Source organism: Schistocerca americana, chromosome 2, assembly GCF_021461395.2.
Source record: "Schistocerca americana isolate TAMUIC-IGC-003095 chromosome 2, iqSchAmer2.1, whole genome shotgun sequence".
NCBI lineage: Eukaryota > Metazoa > Arthropoda > Insecta > Orthoptera > Acrididae > Schistocerca > Schistocerca americana.
In genome coordinates, this window is record NC_060120.1 from 351,427,400 (window position 1) to 351,449,790 (window position 22,391).

The 22,391-nt window shown below is 43.4% G+C and overlaps 1 protein-coding gene and 1 pseudogene across 1 annotated transcript in view; one reads left to right on the plus strand and one right to left on the minus strand.

The window, feature by feature from the left end:
* Nucleotides 1-22,391, plus strand: part of LOC124594006 (ATP-binding cassette sub-family C member 3-like) — a 71,695-nt gene that overhangs the window by 25,081 nt on the left and 24,223 nt on the right. The gene's annotated exons all lie outside the window — the stretch shown is intronic.
* On the minus strand, nucleotides 12,756-12,873 carry LOC124597611 (annotated as a pseudogene).

Below are 22,391 nucleotides of genomic sequence, written 5' to 3' on the forward strand. Positions count from 1 at the left end.
CAGTATGAAAAATAATGCTACTCTTGCGCAAAGCATCGGAATTGGTTTTAGTTTAATGCGAATAAAAAGGGGGGTAGGCAGCCATAATTCTAGAGAAGCTGGTGTAACTTGCCGTTTCACCTGCTTAACGACGTGCCCCAATTCTGCTCGTCGTTTGCAGTGAATATATTGTCCTTTTGGTCTCCACTCGTCCAGTAATCCCAGTGGCTTTAATTGGTGGATGAGTTAAGATGTTGGTCGCACTGCTGATACACCTGGATGACTGTCTCCACAGGATAATGATTGGCATATCTGATACATCCATCTGCTATTTATCAATACAACAACGATTGGTATATCCGATACATCCAACTGCTGGGTATTTACTCTTTGATACAACAACGACTACTACTTTTTCAGCATGTTACGTGGATTCTTTTACTACCACTACTATTACTACCATTACTTTTCCCATACACTGGGTGGCTTTATCTTCGTTAAACTACGTTAGCGCGTATTCTATAACAGTCCTTTTGTTATCATTTTACAAGTAGTATTGTTGCAAAAAGACATAATTTCGTTATTGTCAGTATACCGTAAGGTATTAAATACTTTCACACTGAGAATAATTACTTACATTAGCAAGTACACATTACTGTAAAGTAGCATAATGTTATGTGAGATGGTATTTCTTTTGTAATGTGCTGTGGAGCTGACGTAACGTGTAACAGACCTTTAAGTCACCATTACAGAGTCATTTAAGGATCCTAAATTATGTCAATATAAAGTATACAGTAAGGTATTAAATACTTTCACACTGAGAATAAATCCTTACATTAAGAAGTGCAGATTACTGTAAAATTGCGTAATGTTATGTGAGATGGTATTCATTTTGTAATGCGCTGTGGAGCTCATGTAAGGTGTAACAGACCTTTAAGTCATAATTGCAGAGTCATTTGAGGATACTAAATTAAGGACCGAATGGTGGTAAATGCTTATTTTAGGTGGAACGCTATCTCTAATGAGCAATGCACATGTGGTATGTATTTGTAAATTGCTTATATATCTATATCAACGTTTGTGGCCCATTCTTGAAAATGCAATACACAGTCGTCTGTGAGCTGTCCACGGACGAATTTTTTCTACTGGGGTAACCCGACGTAATTTGTATGTGGAATGTAGCAGAAACTGAAGTGACACTACCTGGTAGCAGCTAAAAAAGAAGGAGAAAAAAAAAGCCATCTTCAGGCCACGAATGACCTACCGGGACCATCCGACCGCCGTGTCATCCTCAGTGGAGGATACGGATAGGAGGAGCGTGGGGTGTCAGCACACGGCTCTCCCGGTCGTTATAATGGTATTCTTGACCGAAGCCGCGGCTATTCGGTCGAGTAGCTCCTCAATTGGCATTACGAGGCTGAGTGCACCCCGAAGAATGGCAACAGCGCATGGCGGCCTTGATGGTCACCCATCCAAGTGCCGACCACGCCCGACAGCGCTTAACTTCGGTGATCTCACGATAACCGGTGTATCCACTGCGGCAAAGCCGTTGCCCGAAAAGGAAGGAGAACTAGGATTTCATTTTTATTTACTTATTTAACCTGATCAGGTCAGAGCATTCAGTCCCTATATTACATCATATCAACTTTTACTGTTACAACATCGCTTCTTACCGAATAATAATTTAATTTGATGAATAAAATGGTAGTAACAGAATTAAAAATCGTTGAAACGTGGAATAACAGTCCTCACCGAAAACTAACAGCAGTAATGCCACTACTGCTGCAAGTAATAATCATTATAACTGTGACTACAGTAGATACAAAACTTTTTATGGGTGTTCAAAAGTGAGATTTTATACATAACATGAGGAAGAGAAATTCAAATATATTGCAGCAGCTAGGGACATTAGGAAACGAGGAAGTTCTGATGGGAAAGAAAGGTACTTAGTTGTACTGGGGTAAAGGGTGGGAACGGAACAAAGGTAGATATTATTATTGTATTAGTAAATACCTCAAACCTATCTCTTGAAGCTGGAGATGTTGTTCAATACTCTGATGTAGTGAGAGAGAAAATTCCAGAATCATTTTACCGCCACCTGAAAGGACTTAAAGGAGGCAACTGACTGTTGGCACGGGACAGACAGAATTTTGACCTGATGGGAACAAGCGTTTCTGCTATGCTGTTCGTACAAGAGCTTTAGAATCGCGGAGAGATATGAAGGGACTGTGTATGTTGATAAGACGATAAAAGTGACAAGGTGTGCGGACATCTTTGTGTCAGTATTAGTGTAGCCAGGATAGTTGTACATAATATGGTGAAATACCATCAAACAGTCGAACGTCACAGATATATCGTACGCAGACGTTTATCAACAAATCGAAACACCTCGAGCTCTACTGAGAGAAACCTTGCAAGATGACATCGAGGTAATGAACAACTGGAAGGACAGGCGCTTGTACAAGTTTCCTTTCCAAGTCAGAAATGAAGAGCTTTTCTGTTATTGTTTACCGTGGAGAGATGATGATTTCTTGAAAATCGAAGCTATGTGTCTAGTTCAGGTTTACATTTATTACTGCTCCTACAGGGGGTAGACAAAAACATGGAAACACCACAAACACGAAACATTACCATGCCTAATGCGTTGCAGGAGAACAGCTGGCATTCAAAACAGCTTCAAGCCGTCGCGGAATGGATAAATACAGGTTTTGTAAGGTTTTCAAGGGAACTGTATTCAATTCTTCCTGCAGATGGAGGGGGATAGCGACCATGCACCCATCTCTCCAAAGCAGACCACAAAGGCTCAATAATATCTGACTGGCAGGGAGCGTGAGAGAGGTGAGGGTTGAGACGGTTCATCGTAATTCTCAAAAAAACAGTCCTGGACGATGTGAGCTGCTGTTATGTGAACCGTGATTTATTTTCAAAGAATATTCTTAAGAATTTATTTCACTTACTAGCGATTCATCAAGAACATTAACACATTTAATCACTCTACGTAAGCGTGGAAGTAGTTGCCAGGGAGTAACTGATGAAATCATAAACAAATTCCTTTTAACAAATGCGAATTTTATTCACTTTAATAGTGCCTAAAAGCATTGTTAAATAAGAAACAGATTTAAAATTATAATCAGAAAGCACCCTCTAAATATCAAAGTTACAATTTATTCAGATGCAGAAAGAAACAAGTTTTGACTGTACGAGCTTTCGGGCAGAGAACCTTGCCGCTCCCTTTTGACACGGCCGTAGTTACGACCGCTCACAAAAGCCTCTGAAAGACTACACTGGTGCAAATCTGTAACACACCAGATTACTTTAAACTAAGAGTTTTAACAATTTACACAAGCACCCGAACTATGCACCCCCCCCCCCCCCCCCTAGGAGGGATGGAAATGGTACAAAACTCTAACAATTAAAATATTAACCTTGGCACGGAAGGTTCAACTTGATTTTAACTTCTAAGAAAAGTCTTACGGTGAAAGGGTGGCAACTTTATAAACTGAAATGATCATTTAAATAAAAGCCCATGAAATGCAGTCTTATATAAAATTCTACAAGGTTGGCCAAACAATAGTTAAGATGCTCTACAGTACACAGATACCGCCTCTCAAGATCATAGCCAATAATATCAAAGTTTCCAAAGATCAAAACATATTTCAGGCATTAGGCCGTTACACTCCAAGCAATAAATTCGTTAACACACCAAATCCGACAAACATGACAGAGGCAGCTACTAACGTACGGTAGAATGACAGGGAGATTACCGAACAACCCGAACCGCAGGTTGCTCTAACCCGCCCCTACTCCACAACGGAAAAACAGGACCACTCAATTTATAAACAACCACCTTCCCGCGGGTGGGCAAACGGAGAAGAATGGTGGGACGACCCCAAAGCAAATCGGCCGATAACCTCACCAAGAAAACGAGTAGAATTTAACAAGAGCAAATCAAACAACATATCACCAATCACTTAACTTCTAGTAAACTGCGATTTCTCGAGAAGACCTGGCGCAGCACCCCCAAATCGCGCTCTCGAACCGTCCGCTGCCAACCGCTTCAACGGACGCAGGAAGGCGCGCCGATTTCCCGTCTCACGGCGTCGCAGCTCGCACCGGCCAGACTGATGTCGTGGGTTGACTCCTGTCGACCGCGAAGTCACTACGCCTCGCTATACGCCGCGGCCCACTGGACTCACGTGGCGCCCTCACATGCGCCGCCGCTCAAGACGGACAAGTCATCTTGTGTCTCAGTGCGCGACCGACCAACCGATCCATACAACCGCCAATGACCATTGTTGCCTGAGCAAACTCGAGTAGACTGGCGGCCTAACGCGCAGACTCAGATGCAGAAACTAAGCCCCGACCGGGCGACCACTCGCTGAGTTCTCTTACTGGCGGAGTGGAAAGACTCCTATCTTGCCGGCTTTAAAGGTTGATCTGAACGACAGACATACTAGCACTCCGAACGACAGACAGACACTAACCGCCTAACAAATGCGGACGAGAGACAGACTAGCAATCTGGGAACGAGAGACTGGCCAAGACTAACCCACTGGCGAGCTCATAGCGCCCCTTAAATGTACGTGAACGGGCAACCTTTCCCCTTTCCCACCAGAGGGAGACACCAAAGCTGCGATTGCACAGCGGCGCCGCCGCCAGAAACGGAGGGCGACTGATTCACACTACGCGCTGCGGCGCGCTCTTCAAAACAGCAATTTTTACCACTGCTCATTATGGAACACATCACAACTGGGGAACAAACACTGTACCATAGGATGGATCTGATCAGCCCAAATGATCACGTAATCCCCGGCAGCAATGCGACCTTTCAGGGTGATAATGAAAGCAATTTAATATCACGATATGGTATTTCCGCCATGTTTCACTGTAGGGGCGTAAACTCGGCTAGAAGTTGGAAACAGTATGAAACAAGACTCACACGACAAAATGACTTAGTTCCATTTCTCCATAGTCCAGGTTATACTGTTACGGGCATCTAAATCCTGATGAGTGGTTTTGGAAATCCACGTCACCCTGCAGTTCCTTGCTTCTAGAGTCCCTTCGTGTTGTTTTGGTGTTCAGAAGATTCCTGAGCGCGACTCTCACACTTTTGAAGCTGTCGTCTTCAACGATCGTCTACCACGATCACTCAACACACATTTACGTCCACGTTGTGACGTTGCAGAGTATGTTCTATCCCATACCCAGTACGCGTCATAAACCTTCAACTCGGCGCCTCTTGAAACATCAGAAACATCGGCTACCTTAGTCACGGAAGCACATACGATAAACGCACCAACAATTTTCCCACGTTCGAATTCACTTAGTTCCGATGCAATGCGCTCACAACTACACAGAATACTGTTCTGACCACTAGTGACTTCCAACATATCGAGGACATCGTGCAGATGCCGCTCAAGGTCAAATACAGCAGCACGACATGGAAGCTTGGTTAGCATCTACATTTACGTTCAAGCATGCATTTATTGCGGAGTTTCCGTATTTTTTTCAACCTCTGCGCATTATTTGCTGACGGAGAGAAATTTGTGTTAGTTTTGATTAGAGATGACAGGGATTTCCGAAAATTCGAGCTAATGAGCCGAGAATGATAAACCATAACCCCTTGGGTTTTGTTATGGATTGAACTTCAACCCAGTGTTTTCTTCCCGGGTTGATAATGCACACAGTTCAGAACTGAAAGATTCAATAATCGTGTTCAAAATTATTAATTTTGCCCTTGGAAAAGACTGGAGGTCATCAGCATGCATGCATGTGGCATTTACAGAGGGACAGAACTGATGAGACTTCGTTGACGTATAACGAGTAATACGGCCTGATACCGAACCCTAAGGACGTCTGATGCTCCCTTTTCGTTGTGACTTTGTGGTCACAGACCTGATGCATTGTTGTCGAGATGTCAGGTACACGCCAAACCGTTCTACTGCACTTTGGAGATATATTTAGGCTACTATGTCGTCCCCATGAACCACGGGCCTTGTCGTTGGTGGGGAGGCTTGCGTGCCTCAGCGATACAGATGGCCGTACCGTAGGTGCAACCACAACGGAGGGGTAGCTGTTGAGAGGCCAGACAAACGTGTGGTTCCTGAAGAGGGCAGCAGCCTTTTCAGTAGTTGCAGGGGCAACAGTCTGGATGATTTACTGATCTGGCCTTGTAACACTAACCAAAACGGCCTTGCTGTACTGGTACTGCGAACGGCTGAAAGCAAGGGGAAACTACAGCCGTAATTTTTCCCGAGGGCATGCAGCTTTACTGTATGGTTAAATGATGATGGCGTCCTCTTGGGTAAAATATTCCGGAGGTAAAATAGTCCCCCATTCGGGTCTCCGGACGGGAACTATTCAGGAGGACGTCGTTATCAGGAGAAAGAAAACTGGCGTGCTACGCGTCGGAGCGTGGAATGTCAGATCCCTTAATCGGGAGTTAGAAAATTTAAAAAGGGAAAGTTAGATATAGTGGGAATTAGTGAAGTTCGGTGGCACGAGGAACAAGACTTCTGGTCAGGTGAATACAGGGTTATGAATACAAAATCAAATAGGGGTCATGCAGGAGTAGGTTCAATAATGAATAAAAAAAATATGAGTGCGGGTAAGCTACTACAAACAGCATAGTGAACGCATTATTGTCGCCAAGATAGGCACGAAGCCCACGCCTGCTACAGTAGTACAAGTTTCTATGCCAACTAGCTCTGCAGATGATGAAGAAATTGATGAAATGTATGATGAGATAAAATAAATTATTCAGATAGTGAAGGGAGACGAAAATTTAATAGTCACGGGTGACTGGAATTCGAGAGTAGGAAAAGGGAGAGAAGGAAACATAGTAGGTGGATATGGATTGGGGGTAAGAAATGAAAGAGGAAGCCGTCTGGTAGAATTTTGCACAGAGCATAACTTAATCATAGCAAACACTTGGTTCAAGAATAGTAAAAGAAGACTCTATACATGAAGAATCCTGGAGATACTAGAAGGTATCAGATAGATTATACACTCCTGGAAATGGAAAAAAGAACACATTGACACCGGTGTGTCAGACCCATCGTACTTGCTCCGGACACTGCGAGAGGGCTGTACAAGCAATGATCACACGCACGGCACAGCGGACACACCAGGAACCGCGGTGTTGGCCGTCGAATGGCGCTAGCTGCGCAGCATTTGTGCACCACCGCCGTCAGTGTCAGCCAGTTTGCCGTGGCATACGGAGCTCCATCGCAGTCTTTAACACTGGTAGCATGCCGCGACAGCGTGGACGTGAACCGTATGTGCAGTTGACGGACTTCGAGCGAGGGCGTATAGGGGGCATGCGGGAGGCCGGGTGGACGTACCGCCGAATTGCTCAACACGTGGGGCGTGAGGTCTCCACAGTACATCGATGTTGTCGCCAGTGGTCGGCGGAAGGTGCACGTGCCCGTCGACCTGGGACCGGACCGCAGCGACGCACGGATGCACGCCAAGACCATAGGATCCTACGCAGCGCCGTAGGGGACCGCACCGCCACTTCCCATCAAATTAGGGACGCTGTTGCTCCTGGGGTATCGGCGAGGACCATTCGCAACCGTCTCCATGAAGCTGGGCTACGGTCCCGCACACCGTTAGGCCGTCTTCCGCTCACGCCCCAACATCGTGCAACCCGCCTCCAGTGGTGTCGCGACAGGCGTGAATGGAGGGACGAATGGAGACGTGTCGTCTTCAGCGATGAGAGTCGCTTCTGCCTTGGTGCCAATGATGGTCGTATGCGTGTTTGGCGCCGTGCAGGTGAGCGCCACAATCAGGACTGCATACGACCGAGGCACACAGGGCCAACACCCGGCATCATGGTGTGGGGAGCGATCTCCTACACTGGCCGTACACCACTGGTGATCGTCGAGGGGACACTGAATAGTGCACGGTACATCCAAACCGTCATCGAACCCATCGTTCTACCATTCCTAGACCGGCAAGGGAACTTGCTGTTCCAACAGGACAATGCACGTCCGCATGTATCCCGTGCCACCCAACGTGCTCTAGAAGGTGTAAGTCAACTACCCTGGCCAGCAAGATCTCCGGATCTGTCCCCCATTGAGCATGTTTGGGACTGGATGAAGCGTCGTCTCACGCGGTCTGCACGTCCAGCACGAACGCTGGTCGAACTGAGGCGCCAGGTGGAAATGGCATGGCAAGCCGTTCCACAGGACTACATCCAGCATCTCTACGATCGTCTCCATGGGAGAATAGCAGCCTGCATTGCTGCGAAAGGTGGATATACACTGTACTAGTGCCGACATTGTGCATGCTCTGTTGCCTGTGTCTATGTGCCTGTGGTTCTGTCAGTGTGATCATGTGATGTATCTGACCCAAGGAATGTGTCAATAAAGTTTCCCCTTCCTGGGACAATGAATTCACGGTGTTCTTATTTCAATTTCCAGGAGTGTATAATGGTAAGACAGAGATTTATTAATCAGTTGTTAAATTGTAAGACATTTCCAGGGGCAGATGTGGACTCTGACCACAATCTATTGGTTATGAACTGTAGATTGAAAATGAAGAAACTGCAAAAAGGTGGGAATTTAAGGAGATGGGACCTGGATAAACTGACTAAACCAGAGGTTATACAGAGTTCCAGGGAGAGCATAAGGGAACAATTGACAAGAATGGGGGAAAGAAATACAGTAGAAGAAGAATGGGTAGCAGTGAGAGATGAAGTTGTGAAGGCAGCAGAGGATCAAGTAGGTAAAAAGACGAGGGCTAGTAGAAATCCTTGGGTAACAAAAGAAATATTGAATTTAATTGATGAAAGGAGAAAATATAAAAATGCAGGCAAAAAGGAATACAAACGTCTCAAAAATGAGATCGACAGGAAGTGCAAAATGGCTAAGCAGGGATGGCTAGAGGACAAATGTAAGGATGTAGAGGCTTATCTCACTAGGGGTAAGATAGATACTGCCTACAGGAAAATTAAAGAGACCTTTGGAGAAAAGATAACCACTTGTATGAATATCAAGAGCTCAGATGGAAACGCAGTTCTAAGCAAAGAAGGAAAAGCAGAAAGGTGGAAGGAGTATATAAAGGGTCTACACAAGAGCGATGTACTTGAGGACAATATTATGGAAATGCAAGCGGATATAGATGAAGATGAAATGGGAGGAACCATACTGCGTGAAGAGTTTGACAGAGAACTGAAAGACCGAAGTCGAAACAAGGTCCCGGGAGTAGACAACACTCCATTAGAACTACTGATAGCCTTGGGAGAGCCAGCCCTGACAAAAATCTACCATCTAGTGAGCAAGATGTATGAGACAGGTGAAATTCCCTCAGACTTCAAGAAGAATATAATAATTCCAATCCCGAAGAAAGCAGGTGTAGACAGATATGAAAATTACCGAACTATCAGTTTAAAAAGCTGCAGAATACTAACGTGAATTCTTTACAGACGAATGGAAAAATTGGTAGAAGCCGACCTCGGGGAAGATAGTTTGGATTCCGTAGATACTGACCTTTCGACTTATCTTAGAAGAAAGATTAAGGAAAGGCAAACCTACGTTTCTAGCATTTGTAGACTTAGAGAAAGCTTTTGACAATGTTGACTGGAATACTCTCTTTCAAATTCCAAAGGTGGCAGGGGTAAAATACAGGGAGGTTATTTACAATTTGTACAGAAAACAGATGGCAGTTATAAGAGTCGAGGGGTATGAAAGGGAAGCAGTGGTTGGAAAGGGAGTGAGAAAGGGTTGTAGCGTCTCCCCGATGTTATTCAATCTGTATATTGATCAGGCAGTAAAAGAAACAAAAGAAAAATTCGGAGTAGGTATTACAACCCACGGAGAAGAAATAAAAAACTTTGAGGTCCGTCGATGACATTGTAATTCTGTCAGAGACAGCAGAGGACTTGGAATGGCAGTTGAACGGAATGGACAATGTCTTCGAAGGAGGATATAAGATGAACATCAACAAAAGAAAAACTAGGATAATGGAATGTAGTCGAATTAAGTCGGGTGGTGCTGTGAGAATTAGATTAGGAAATGAGACACTTTAAGTAGTAAAGGAGTTTTGCTATTTGGGGAGCAAAATAACTGATGATGGTCGAAGTAGAGAAGATTTAAAATGTACACTGGCAATGGCAAGGTAAGCGTTTCTGAAGAAGAGAAATTTGTTAACATGGAGTACAGCTTTAAGCGTCAGGAAGTCGTTTCTGAAAGTATTTGAATGGAGTGTAGTCATGTATGGAAGTGAAACATGGACGATAAATAGTTTGGACAAGAAAAGAATAGAAGCTTTCGAAATGTGGTGCTACAGAAGAATGCTGAAGATTAGATGGGTAGATCACATAACTAATGAGGAGGTATTGAATAGAATTGGGGAGAATAGGAGTTTGTGACGCAACTTGACAAGAAGAAGGGACCGGTTGGTAGGGCATGTTCTGAGGCATCAAGGGGTCACAAATTTAGCATTGGAGGGCAGCGTGGAGGGTAAAAATCGTAGAGGGAGACCAAGAGATGAATACACTAAGCAGATTCAGAAGGATGTAGGTTTCAGTAAGTACTGGGAGATGAAGAAGCTTGCACAGGATATGCATGGAGAGCTGCATCAAAACAGTCTCAGGATTGAAGACAACAACAACAACAACAACACTATGTCTTACAAGTAAAATATTGAAGTCGTCAGTGGCAAAGGCTTTGCTAAAACACAAAAGTACATGGCTGTCACCTCTCCTTTGTCCATGACCAGCTTCAGGCTGTAGGTTAATTTTATTAAAGCAGATATTGCGCTGCTATGTTTGCGGAAGGTTGATAAGTATTCGTTTAGTAAGCTGTTTATAGTTAAGTAGTTGGTAATATGTTTGTGGACTAAATATTCGGAGGACTTGGGCTGTACCGCAAGAACACAAATGGAGTGGTAGTCAGAGATTGTTCCGGAAGGATCCTTTTTGGGTAGCGATTTTGCAAATTCCTAGTTTCAAGCCATTGCGAAAACACTTGCTGTAAAAGAGTATCGGATCGTTACAATGAAACTTTCGCTACTTGAGACAGTGTAGAGGGAAAACTATTTCCCGGATGGATACCCTGCTTTATAGAAATTATGTTCACACTGTGGACTACAGGATTTACATCATGAGTAGCGTTAGTGACTCGACTTGCCTTTAGCCGCCGGTACTGGTACGACGACATAGGGCTGAAATACAAGCGTCGGTGTGCGTTACAGTTGCAGGCAGTCAACATGTATCTGGATAAGTTGAGCAGTATAGTAATGAAACAACAGCAATAGTGCTGCTGTTCTTCGCGTGTATCGACGTATTGAAGGAATACGGAGAAGTCCTCTTTCTGCACCGGGGGTGAAGAACGTGATACGAAAGCTCTAATTACCTGGCGATTTCGGGATTGATCCTAGGAGACGCCGACGGCCAATCCCGCTACAAATTTTTGAAAAAGTCACTGTCGCCATAGGTGAGAAGGCTGGACGTAATGTGCAATCTTCAAGCAGTGCACGAACTATGTCACGACAACTGAAAATTCCGTGATCCACTGTTGTTTCGAGGAGCAGTACTCCAATCTCTAGTGCAGCTACAGGTTGTCGCTGATACAGATGACCGTCACACTGAACAATTTTTGTAACATGGAACGTAAACATGGTACGCAATTACAGTAACAAATGTTACCTACTGTTATAGAAATTAAAATATGTTCCTTTGAATGGTTTGTTATTTATTTTTCTTCCGAATGTCCTCACAAACTTTTTCACAAATCGTCATACTCCTGCACCACTCATTTGTCAGGGAAGCCCTCTCGAGTAGCTAAAGTTTAATTATAACCACCTTGTATTTCAAGATATCTGCTATTGTAGGCAGTAGCGACTGAATAATGAGTTTGAGCGTTTTGACTATGTTGCCATTGTGTTCAGCAGATGCTGATATAATGGACATGACGAATTTTTTGACGTTAATCTCACTAACACGCTTATGACAAAACTTTTTGCGGCTGTGGTCATATAACCTTGCGAACTATCAAATGGACTCCAGACAGAGGGACCAATCGGCAACTGAGATGGTAACAGCTCAGGCAACCACCTCTCCCTGGGCCTGGCCTTCACCAAGGGGTAACAAGAGCCCTACCTATCGACCCGGGTGCTGGAAATTACACATTACTCTCTCTCTGTCCTCCCGCACAGGACATGAAGGCCAAAAGGCACCGTGGACTCGCATTCGGGAGGACGATGGTTCAATCCCGTCTCCGGCCATCCTGATTTAGGTTTTCCGTGATTTCCCTAAATCGCTTCAGGAAAATGCCGGGATGGTTCCTTTGAAAGGGCACGGCCGATTTCCTTCCCCATCCTTCCCTCACCCGAGCTTGCGCTCCGTCTCTAATGACCTCGTTGTCGACGGGACGTCAAACACTAATCTCCTCCTCCTCATTGTCCAAAGGCACCGACCGGCTCTTCTTTTCTGTAGTGTTCGTTGCCTAATGTGTGTTCTTTAGCACCTGGGGGGGGGGCAGTCTCCTTCCCCTTGGGGTTTTATCTGCTCTGCGACTTTGTCTCGCTTGTTTTTGGAATGGGGGACTGATGACCTTAGCTGTTTAGTCCCCCTTAAACATCCCAACAACCACCACCACCACCGACCGGCCGCCGTGTCATCCTCAGCCCACAGGCGTCATTGGATGCGGATATGGAAGGGCATTGTCAACACATCGCTCTCCCCGTCGTATATCAGTTTCCGAGACCGGGGCCGCTACTTCTCAATCAAGTAGCTCTTCGGTTTGCCTCACAAGGGCTGAGTGAACCCCGCTTGCCAACAGTGCTCGGCAGACCGGATCGTCACCCATCCAAGTACTAGCCCAGCCCGACAGCGCTTAACTTCGGTGATCTGACGGGAACCGGTGTTACCACTGTGGCAAGGCCGTTGGCACATATTACTCAGTCCCCTTTATGTGTCAAATGTGTCAGCCGGCCTTCAGGCGCACACAGGAAGCAACGAAGACAAAAAGGGAGACCTCAAACTCAAATGCCGAAGCGGAGGATGGCTGGAGAAGTCAGAACAAGAAACGAGAAGACAGAAATGAAATCCACCTAAATGTTCCAATACTATCACAAGTTTTGGTTTCCCGACGGTACCAAGACACGGTACCCAAGGAAGGTGAGAAATAATAGTAGGAGTATAGACATGCAGCACGAAAAAGGGAGTACTGCAAGCGCAGACATCCCGTGGTGGCAAGCAAGTAAAAGTTACGAGTTCCCTGGGGGGGAGGGGGGGCTTCAAGTTCGTTGACATCCATGAAATCAACTTCTCCTTCACTTTCTTCATTCAAAAATTGTGACACGTTTTCACAGTTGACTCCACTGTATTGCTTGCAAATGGCAGAACGTTTCAGAGCTGTTTTTATGCAGGAGCACGCTGTGCCACTGCTCAAGTTACATGAACACAAAACAAAATGTACAAGTAATTCAGGTGCTGGATCTTGGCTCATTACAACAGACCTCGGACTGTGGTTACTTTGAGTCCAGTCCCACTTCTCAGGAGATTTCCAGATTCACATCAAACTTTGGACTTGCTGGTAGCTCGGAAACGAGTGATATTTCACAGTATCTTATGTGGGTGGCAACTTTGGAAGATTAAGTTTGCTTTATATGGCAAACTTGGTGAATAAGTGGTACCGCAAATCGTCTGGCGTATAACACATCCACTATACAACGCGATAATAAACTGTTCATCAGCTGTTATTATCAGTGGTAGCATCTAGTTTCTTGAACGTGCCAACCGCGGAATTGGATATTCATGTTTCTTAGTAATGTTACAAAACTTTTTAATTGACCGAAAAATCGGATGTTGTATTACGTCCACTGGCGGTATAAGCGAACAGAACATATTCACAGTCGAAATTGAAGAATGGAGTGCGAAATCACTTGTCCGTCTATACTTCCTCTTCCTGGTTTTAGAAAGAAGTTTCGATGCCTTGTCCTAAACCAGTCATGAACACGAGGTCAACATCTCCGTCTAGACAACACTTTCAAGACAGTCGTTTCTTGAGATGGCAGGTGTTATAATCACAATGTCAGCACCTTCTTGCGCTTGGTCCACCTCAAAGCTTTAGTCGCGAAATCTGAATTCTTGTTTCGTTCTTTGTGTAAAGACCCTGTACCTGGACCCTGGATTACTATCTCTCATTTAAAAACTGCAACTTCAGTAGAACAATGTTTCCTAGATCTATGAATTATCTCAGGGTTGTTCCTCGTTGTGGTGTCCATCAAATACGTTATCAAATTTAGATCAAAACTGACGATGCAGGTAAGAAACATAACTTTGGACTATTGATTTGAAGGAAACATTTAGAGACCAACGTACTTCCTGTGTATGGTACCTTCCGTCAACGTCAAAAACCTTTTTCAATGTAGCTGAGTTCACATTCTTCAATGGAACAAAGGCACTGCAGAACGAAGATTTTGTTCTTTTTCGCATGGTTTTTTTTTTTATGAGAGTAGAGACATTGATCAAGAGCAATTCACATTTCAGAAGGTCTTCCAATCCTTTTTCTAAAAACTAAACTTCTCCACTCCTCCCTAAGCCCATAGGCGTCACTGGATGCGGATATGGAGGGGCATGTGGTTAGCACACCGCTCTCTCGGCCGTATGTCAAGTTCCGAGAGCGGAGCCGCTACTTCTCAATCAAGTAGCTCCTCAGTTTGCCTCATAAGGGCTGAGTGCACCCGCTTGCCAACAGTGCTCGGCAGACCGGATGGTCACCCATCCAAGTGCTAGCCCAGCCCTACAGCGCTTAACTCCGGTGATCTGACGGGAACGGGTGTTACCATTGCGGCAAGGCCGTTGGCCCAATCCTTTTTCACTCTGTTTCATTACACACATCCATTGGAAAAGAGTTAAAAGATGACCAAGGAATAAACGCAATTTTTCCACTAAATAACAATTTCTACACACTTTTTCTTATAGTTGATTAGTAACGTTATTGTTGCTGTTGTTGTGGTCTTCAGTCCAAAAACTGGTTTGATGTAGCTTTTCGTACTTCTCTATCCAGTGCAAGCCTCTTCATCTGCGAATAGCTACTGCAACCTACGTCCTTCTGAATCTGCTTACTGTATTCATCTCTTCGTCTCCCTCTGCGATTTTTACCCTCCACACTTCCTCCCCCCCCCCCCCCCCCCCCCACCCCAGTACTAAATTCGTGATCGTTACTGTGTCCTGCAAACCGATCCCTATTTCTAGCCAGGTTGCGCTACAAATTTCTTTCGTCCCTGGTTCTATTCCATACCTCCTCATTAGTTATGAGAAATAGCCATCTAATCTTCAGCATACTTCTGTGCCACCACATTTCAAAAGCTTCTATTCTCTTTTTGTCTAAACTGTTCACCGTCCCTGTTTCACTTCCATACATGGCTACACTCCGTTCAAATACGTTCAACAAGACTTCCTAACACTTAAATCTACTGTATATTTGATGCTAACAAATTTTTCTTCTTCAGAACTGCTTTTCTTGCCATTGGAAATCTGCATTTTATATCCTCTCTACATCGACTGTCATCAGCTATTTTGATGCCCAAATAAGAAAACTCACCTATTAATTTAAGTGTCTCATCCCCTAATCCAATTCCCTCTGCATCACCTTATTTTATTCGACTACAATGTCATCAGAAAACCTTAAAGTTTTTATTTCTTATCATTGAACTTTAATTTCTGTTCCAAATTTTTCGTTGGTTCCCTTTACTGTTTGTTCAATGTGCAGATGAGTAACGTCTGCGGTAGGCTACAACCCTGTCTTACTCCCTTCTCAACCACTGCTTCCCTTTCATGCATGCCAACTCTTATAATTGCCACCTGGTTTCTACCGGTTTTCCCATTATTATGTAAAGACTTCGTATTACTATTTCAGAAGCATAACTTATTTAACTGATATTTCGGTAGTATTCAGTCCTGACATCAACTGCTTTCTTTGGGATTGGAATTATTACATTTTTCTTGAAGTTTAGGGTTACTTCAACTACCTCATACATCTTTCACACTAGGTGGAAGAGGTGTATTTTATGGTTGGCTCTTCCAAGGCTGCCAGTTGCTCTGACTGTCGTCTACTCTCGGTGCACTGTTTCCACTTAGCTCTTTCCTTGCTCTCTCAAATTTTTCTCTCAGTATCATATCTCCCACGTCATCTTCATCTACGTCCTCTTCCAGTTATATAGATCCTCTATATACTCCTTGTATCCTTCAGCTCTCCCTGATTTTCTTAGGACTGGCTTCCAGCCTTAGCTCTTGATATTCATACAGCTATTTCTCCTATCGCCAAAGACCTCTTTAATTTTCCTGTAGGCGGTATTTATCTTTCACCTACTGATCCATGATTATAAATTCTTACATTTGTCCTCTATCCATTCCTGCTTATCCATTTTGCACTTCCTATCGGTCTCATTTTTTTAGACATTTTTATTCCCTTTCGTCTGCTTCATTCGCTGCATTCTGATATTTTCTCCTTTCATAAATGAAATTCAGGGCCTCTTATGTTACCTAAGGATTTGTACTAAGTCTTGTCCTGTTACCTATTTGAGCCTCTGCTGCCTTCACTATTTCATCTGTCAAAGTTGCCCATTCGTTCCTGCTGTATTCCTTTCACCTGTTCTAATCAATGGTTGCTTAGGGCTCCCTTTGAAACTCGACAACATCTGGTTCTTTCAACTTATCCAGATCGCCTCTCCTTAAGTTCCTGTCTTTTTGCATTTTCTTAACGTCATTCACCTATAAAATGTGTACGGCACCTGTACGCAACTAGTATTATACGCCAAAAAAAAAAAAAAAAAAAAAAAAAAGAGAGAAAGAAAAAGAAACTTGGCGCAATCGGACCTGACTGTGTTAGCAGATGCTGAATATAATGTCAGTGACACTATAAACGCTGGTCAAGCTGCAAAGAGAGGTGTTCAACTTCAGTGTATAACATAGCATATAATATATTTCCACTATATAGACAGAAATTAAGATAAAAAACTTAGTATTTTCTCATTCTGCTCAAACTTTGATTAGTCATTATTTCTTGAGGAACTGTACGTCCTTGGCTTTGGGCGCAGAAAAAAGTTGTTGTAATCAGCGTTATACAGAATTTTGTGCTCTTTTAAATTGGAAATAGCTGCCAAAGCGCAAGAAGCACAAGAAAAAACATAAAATTTTAAAAGCTTTTTGACTGTAGAAAGCTTAGCCAACATGAATTTTGTTGGAAAAACTTGATTCCTAATTTTTGAAACAATATAAACAAGTTAAGAAATTTAATCTTCAACCCGACCTTTCATAAGGTATAGAATTTTTTTCCGACAATTTGACTCGACTATTATAGTACGTAAATTTTCAAAAATAAATTAAGTATGCAGTATGTTCGTCTATAAAATTGTTTTTCACAGAAATGGATTGTTTTTATGGGGGTCCAATAGGTAGATTAACAGTGAAAATCTTTTTCTCTGAGATACAACTGAGTTATGTCATTTTGTTATGTACACCTCCGCTCATCTGAAAGGCTGGCAACTTCTGGGACTTACAGATGGCTGCCTTACATAGCGTTAACAAGGCTTAGCGCAATGGGCAGTTGCTGACCTGCACAGTCCTAAGGGAAGGATGCTCGAATCCCTTCATGGCTTTACACGCAGCCTGTCTGCTTCTGTAAGATTCTGTTAGCTAGTTTTGCAACTGCAAACAAAATTACCGCAGCACATGATAAACCTTATATGAAGTTTAGCTATGAGTGAACGTCACAATGAATGTGAATGTGCAGCTGTGACGAAATTTAGCTTGGTGTCTGTCGTTAATTTATTTAATCATCAAACTCGTTAATCATTTCTTAAACAAATGGTTTTTATGCACAAAAATCTTCAGTTTAACGATGTACTGGTGCTCCACCATATGTCTGTCCATGCCATGGTGAAAGTGACATGTGTACTGTGCTTAGCAAGTTCAGAGAGTGTGGTGTAATCCAAGTTATACGACACGTTCCATCTACACGCTGGTGAATCTACAAAAGTGACACAGAGGAAGCCTCAATTCTTAACATAAATATGGTGAAGAACAATTAGCTCTCTAGCGGCAAAAGTTGGCGTCTGATAAATCTTCAAAACATGTCAGCAAGTGCCTCAGCGCATAATTTGCAGCTGGCAGTAGGCCAAAAGTTATAACAACATCTGCAGTGCGTTCAGTTTCCTCTGGTTCTTGATTAATTAAAACTTTGATTGGAGTCATCGTGGTTGAGTCGTGAAGAAGATGATTCATCGCTAACTCGAAATCCTTGACATACATATCAAGTATGCCTTTTGTAGCAGTAGATCCTATAAAGCCTTCCTAGCTCTCTTATGAAACTCGCTCCTGGTTTGCTTGTGGGTGGTAGATGGCTGTATATGTATCTTTATTCCTCTTCCTCGATAAGATTCCTTTCTATTTATTTGAAATGAATTGTTTCTAGTTGCGTAAAATCACGTGTTACACATACTCAACCGCAAATGAGAAATGTATGACAAGCACTTCCGCAACAGAACTCCCAGTAGCCTTTTCCAGAGTTTGACGTATTTAGACACAAACTTGATGGCTATATGGATGCAGTGGGGGATAACGGGAGAAACGGGAACGTCTTGTTTTGTGGAATGTTTTGCCTTCTGGCGCTTCACAATAATTGCCAGCACTTTCTCAGCTACCTGTCCGTGCTGTTATAGTAGACTTTCTGCTTACGTTTGCTATTGCTCTTTCCTGGACCAAACTGCAAGTAGCTCATGTGGGTGTACAAGATCAGCATATTTATCAACTCTTCTCGCCCACACACCACTCATCCTGATCCGTTTGGTTTCCTATGGCGGAATAATATATTGTGTCTCAGCGGATAAAACTGCCTCAACGCTGGGAAATCCTTATTCTACATCTACATCTACATCTACATCTACATCTATACTCCGCGAGCCACCTTACGGTGTGTGGCGGAGGGTACTTATTGTACCACTATCTGATCCCCCGTTCCCAGTTCTATTCACGAATTGTGCGTGGGAAGAACGACTGCTTGTAAGTCTCCGTATTTGCTCTAATTTCTCGGATCTTTTCGTTGTGATCATTACGCGAGATATATGTGGGCGGTAGTAATATGTTGCCCATCTCTTCCCGGAATGTGCTCTCTTGTAATTTCGATAATAAACCTCTCCGTATTGCGTAACGCCTTTCTTGAAGTGTCCGCCACTGGAGCTTGTTCAGCATCTCCGTAACGCTCTCGCGATGACTAAATGTCCCCATGACGTATCGCGCTGCTTTTCGCTGGATCATGTCTATCTCTTCTATTAATCCAACCTGGTAAGGGTCCCATACTGATGAGCAATACTCAAGAATCGGACGAACAAGCGTTTTGTAAGCTACTTCTTTCGTCGATGAGTCACATTTTCTTAGAATTCTTCCTATGAATCTCAACCTGGCGCCTGCTTTTCCCACTATTTGTTTTATGTGATCATTCCACTTCAGATCGCTCCGGATAGTAACTCCTAAGTATTTTACGGTCGTTACCGCTTCCAATGATTTACCACCTATGGCATAATCGTACTGGAATGGATTTCTGCCCCTATGTATGCGCATTATATTACATTTATCTACGTTTAGGGAAAGCTGCCAGCTGTCGCACCATGCATTAATCCTCTGCAGGTCCTCCTGGAGTACGTACGAGTCTTCTGATGTTGCTACTTTCTTGTAGACAACCGTGTCATCTGCAAATAGCCTCACGGAGCTACCGATGTTGTCAACTAAGTCATTTATGTATATTGTAAACAATAAAGGTCCTATCACGCTTCCCTGCGGTACTCCCGAAATTACCTCTACATCTGCAGATTTTGAACCGTTAAGAATGACATGTTGTGTTCTTTCTTCTAGGAAATCCTGAATCCAATCACAAACCTGGTCCGATATTCCGTAAGCTCGTATTTTTTTCACTAAACGTAAGTGCGGAACCGTATTATGAATCGTCTCTTTCATCACCATTATGGTTGGAGGAAGGCAACGGCAAATCACCTCCATTACGGCGGTGCGGGTTTCCTGCGTCGTTCCCCTACGCTCTGTCAACAAGCATGGAACTTTATTTCCATATGAGAAATAAAAAAAACAATTAGAGATAAAACCGCACTGTCTCTCAGTCTCATGTGGTGCTCTGTCTTATTCTTATCCTGTGTTTTGCAAGGCATCACCAATGAAGCTCTCATACACCGCACATATGAACAACAGGATATCACATCTGTTATTGATTTCCTCCTTTGTGCCCTGCATTAATCCAACTCAACTCGCGAGCATAATAGTGCATCGGCAATGATGCTGTCTTTACCAGGAATGTAATTAATTTGAAACGAAAATTCCTGTAGGCAGAACTTCCAACGAGACAACCACCAGTGCATGAGCTTTGCATGAGATCAGAAATTCCAGAACCTTGTACTCTACGGTAGTTCTTTCACACAAATAGTACAAAATTTTTGGAATGCATAGACAATGGCTAAGGCATGAAATTCTGTAACAGAATAGCTATGCTCACTCTTGTTTAGCACAAGGCTGCCAAATGCCATTCTTTATTACTCATTTATTCCATTCACATCAACTTACTAGAACACTTCCACCACATCTTCCATTTTGCTGCAGTATGAAGCAACATGGTATGGAAAGGTCAGATCAGGGTGGGCCAGAATGGTGGACACATTCAGCTCAGTGAATCGTCTGTTAGAATCCTCACCCCTCTCCCAGCAAACTTTTTTGCCTATAAGGGCGTGAAGATCTCGATTCCCATAAATCTACAGTATAAATTTATAAGTCGAAGGGAGCTCCTCAACTGTTTCTTAGACTTTGGGAACAGGAACTTCTGAACTCACTTTAGTATTTTTCTGTGAGGACAGATTCCATCTCGAGTAATTAGGTGTCCCCAAAATGAAACTTCTTTCTTTCCAAAGCTCGACTTCTTTAAGTTCAGAATAAGTCTGGCTGCTTGCAGTACCTGCTTCAACCTCCACACACAGTAGCTGTGCTTTTGTAGGACTCTGAAGCAAATTTCGTGTCATCAGTACATTTGGTAACGAAATCCTCAGCTTCTTCACTGAGTATGTTATCTAGGGTCCAAACCAACACACATGAAGATGTTGATAAACTGCATGATACCTTCTTAAATTGGTAATATTTTTATGGCATAAAAACGTAGTGAAGTGCCAGCAGTTGGTGTCTAGTTCGACCTGCCAAAAACTTTGCCGCAAATCGACTGTCGAGAAGATGCTTTTCCTGTGGAAATTTTGCAACAACTCTTCGGGGGTCTTGGGATCCGTTTCAGATAGTGATTATTTGGTGGGACTTGAGCACCAATCTGAACATGTCATCCCTCTTTGGGACAGAAGACTGTTGTAACTACTGCTTGCCCTTTCAATATCCCCTTGTTCCAACATTTGCTATTCTACTTGCTATTAATAGATCAGTCGAAGCTGTATGGCTGTAAGAAAAATTTATGTCCCTTAACCCTAAATTTATATCTAAATTTCTTAAAGGTATCAGACTAAAGACTTTTCAGGGTCTGTTAACATGTCGTTGAGCTCCTCACGGCTGTCACTTGGGATGTATCATACCTTGGAAACCTTAAGACATGTAGAAATTCGTCAAGCTCTGCCACACCAATCTTACATTTTTCCACATTTTCAAAGGGATAATCTGTTGTAGCATGGCGAGCCGTCCTTGGAGGAAATTCATGATTACTAATCAATGCTTGGCACCAACTTGTTGAAATTGAGAATTGTTTTGTGCTATACCTCGGCGAGGGAAATTTCTTATCTGCCTATATCAATAACTGCAGTATGGTCTCGCATAAACTCCACCCTTAGTACGCCTTTTCTCATCGGCTGTGGAATTATTATGGCATTTGTGATGAACGTCACAGCCTGACACATGAAACCAAATCTTCCCTCATCCATGTTTTTTGCAGTGGGAAAGCCATCCACTCCTATGCTTGCTCGAAAGCAAATAATGTGGTTTCCAAAATTCCACTTATGAGTCTGCCCACGTCCACTGTAGTGGAAAGTTTTAATGACAGGACACACTGCTTCATTGGTATTTTAACCTTGTCCAAAACGTCGTCTCTGACCTCGTCATACATTATCATACTCAGAATGTACAAATGGGTCCTGCCTGCACTTGTTTTCTGCTTATTATTTAGTCAAGGTTGTTGAGTCCGTTGTGGATCTGAGTTCATGTTTCAACTATTTCCATTGCTTCGTTTTCTCCCTCTGTCAGCTATTTTTGTGCGCCGTTTCCCATACATGTTCTCCCATTGCAATGTTTGGGTCTCTGATTTCGCCAGTTATTCCTTTCATTTTGAGACCAGCTGCCATTGCTGCTCACACCCACACTGCCATTCATGACCACGTCCTCCTAGGAGTTCACTTTCCGTTGCAGAACACACTAT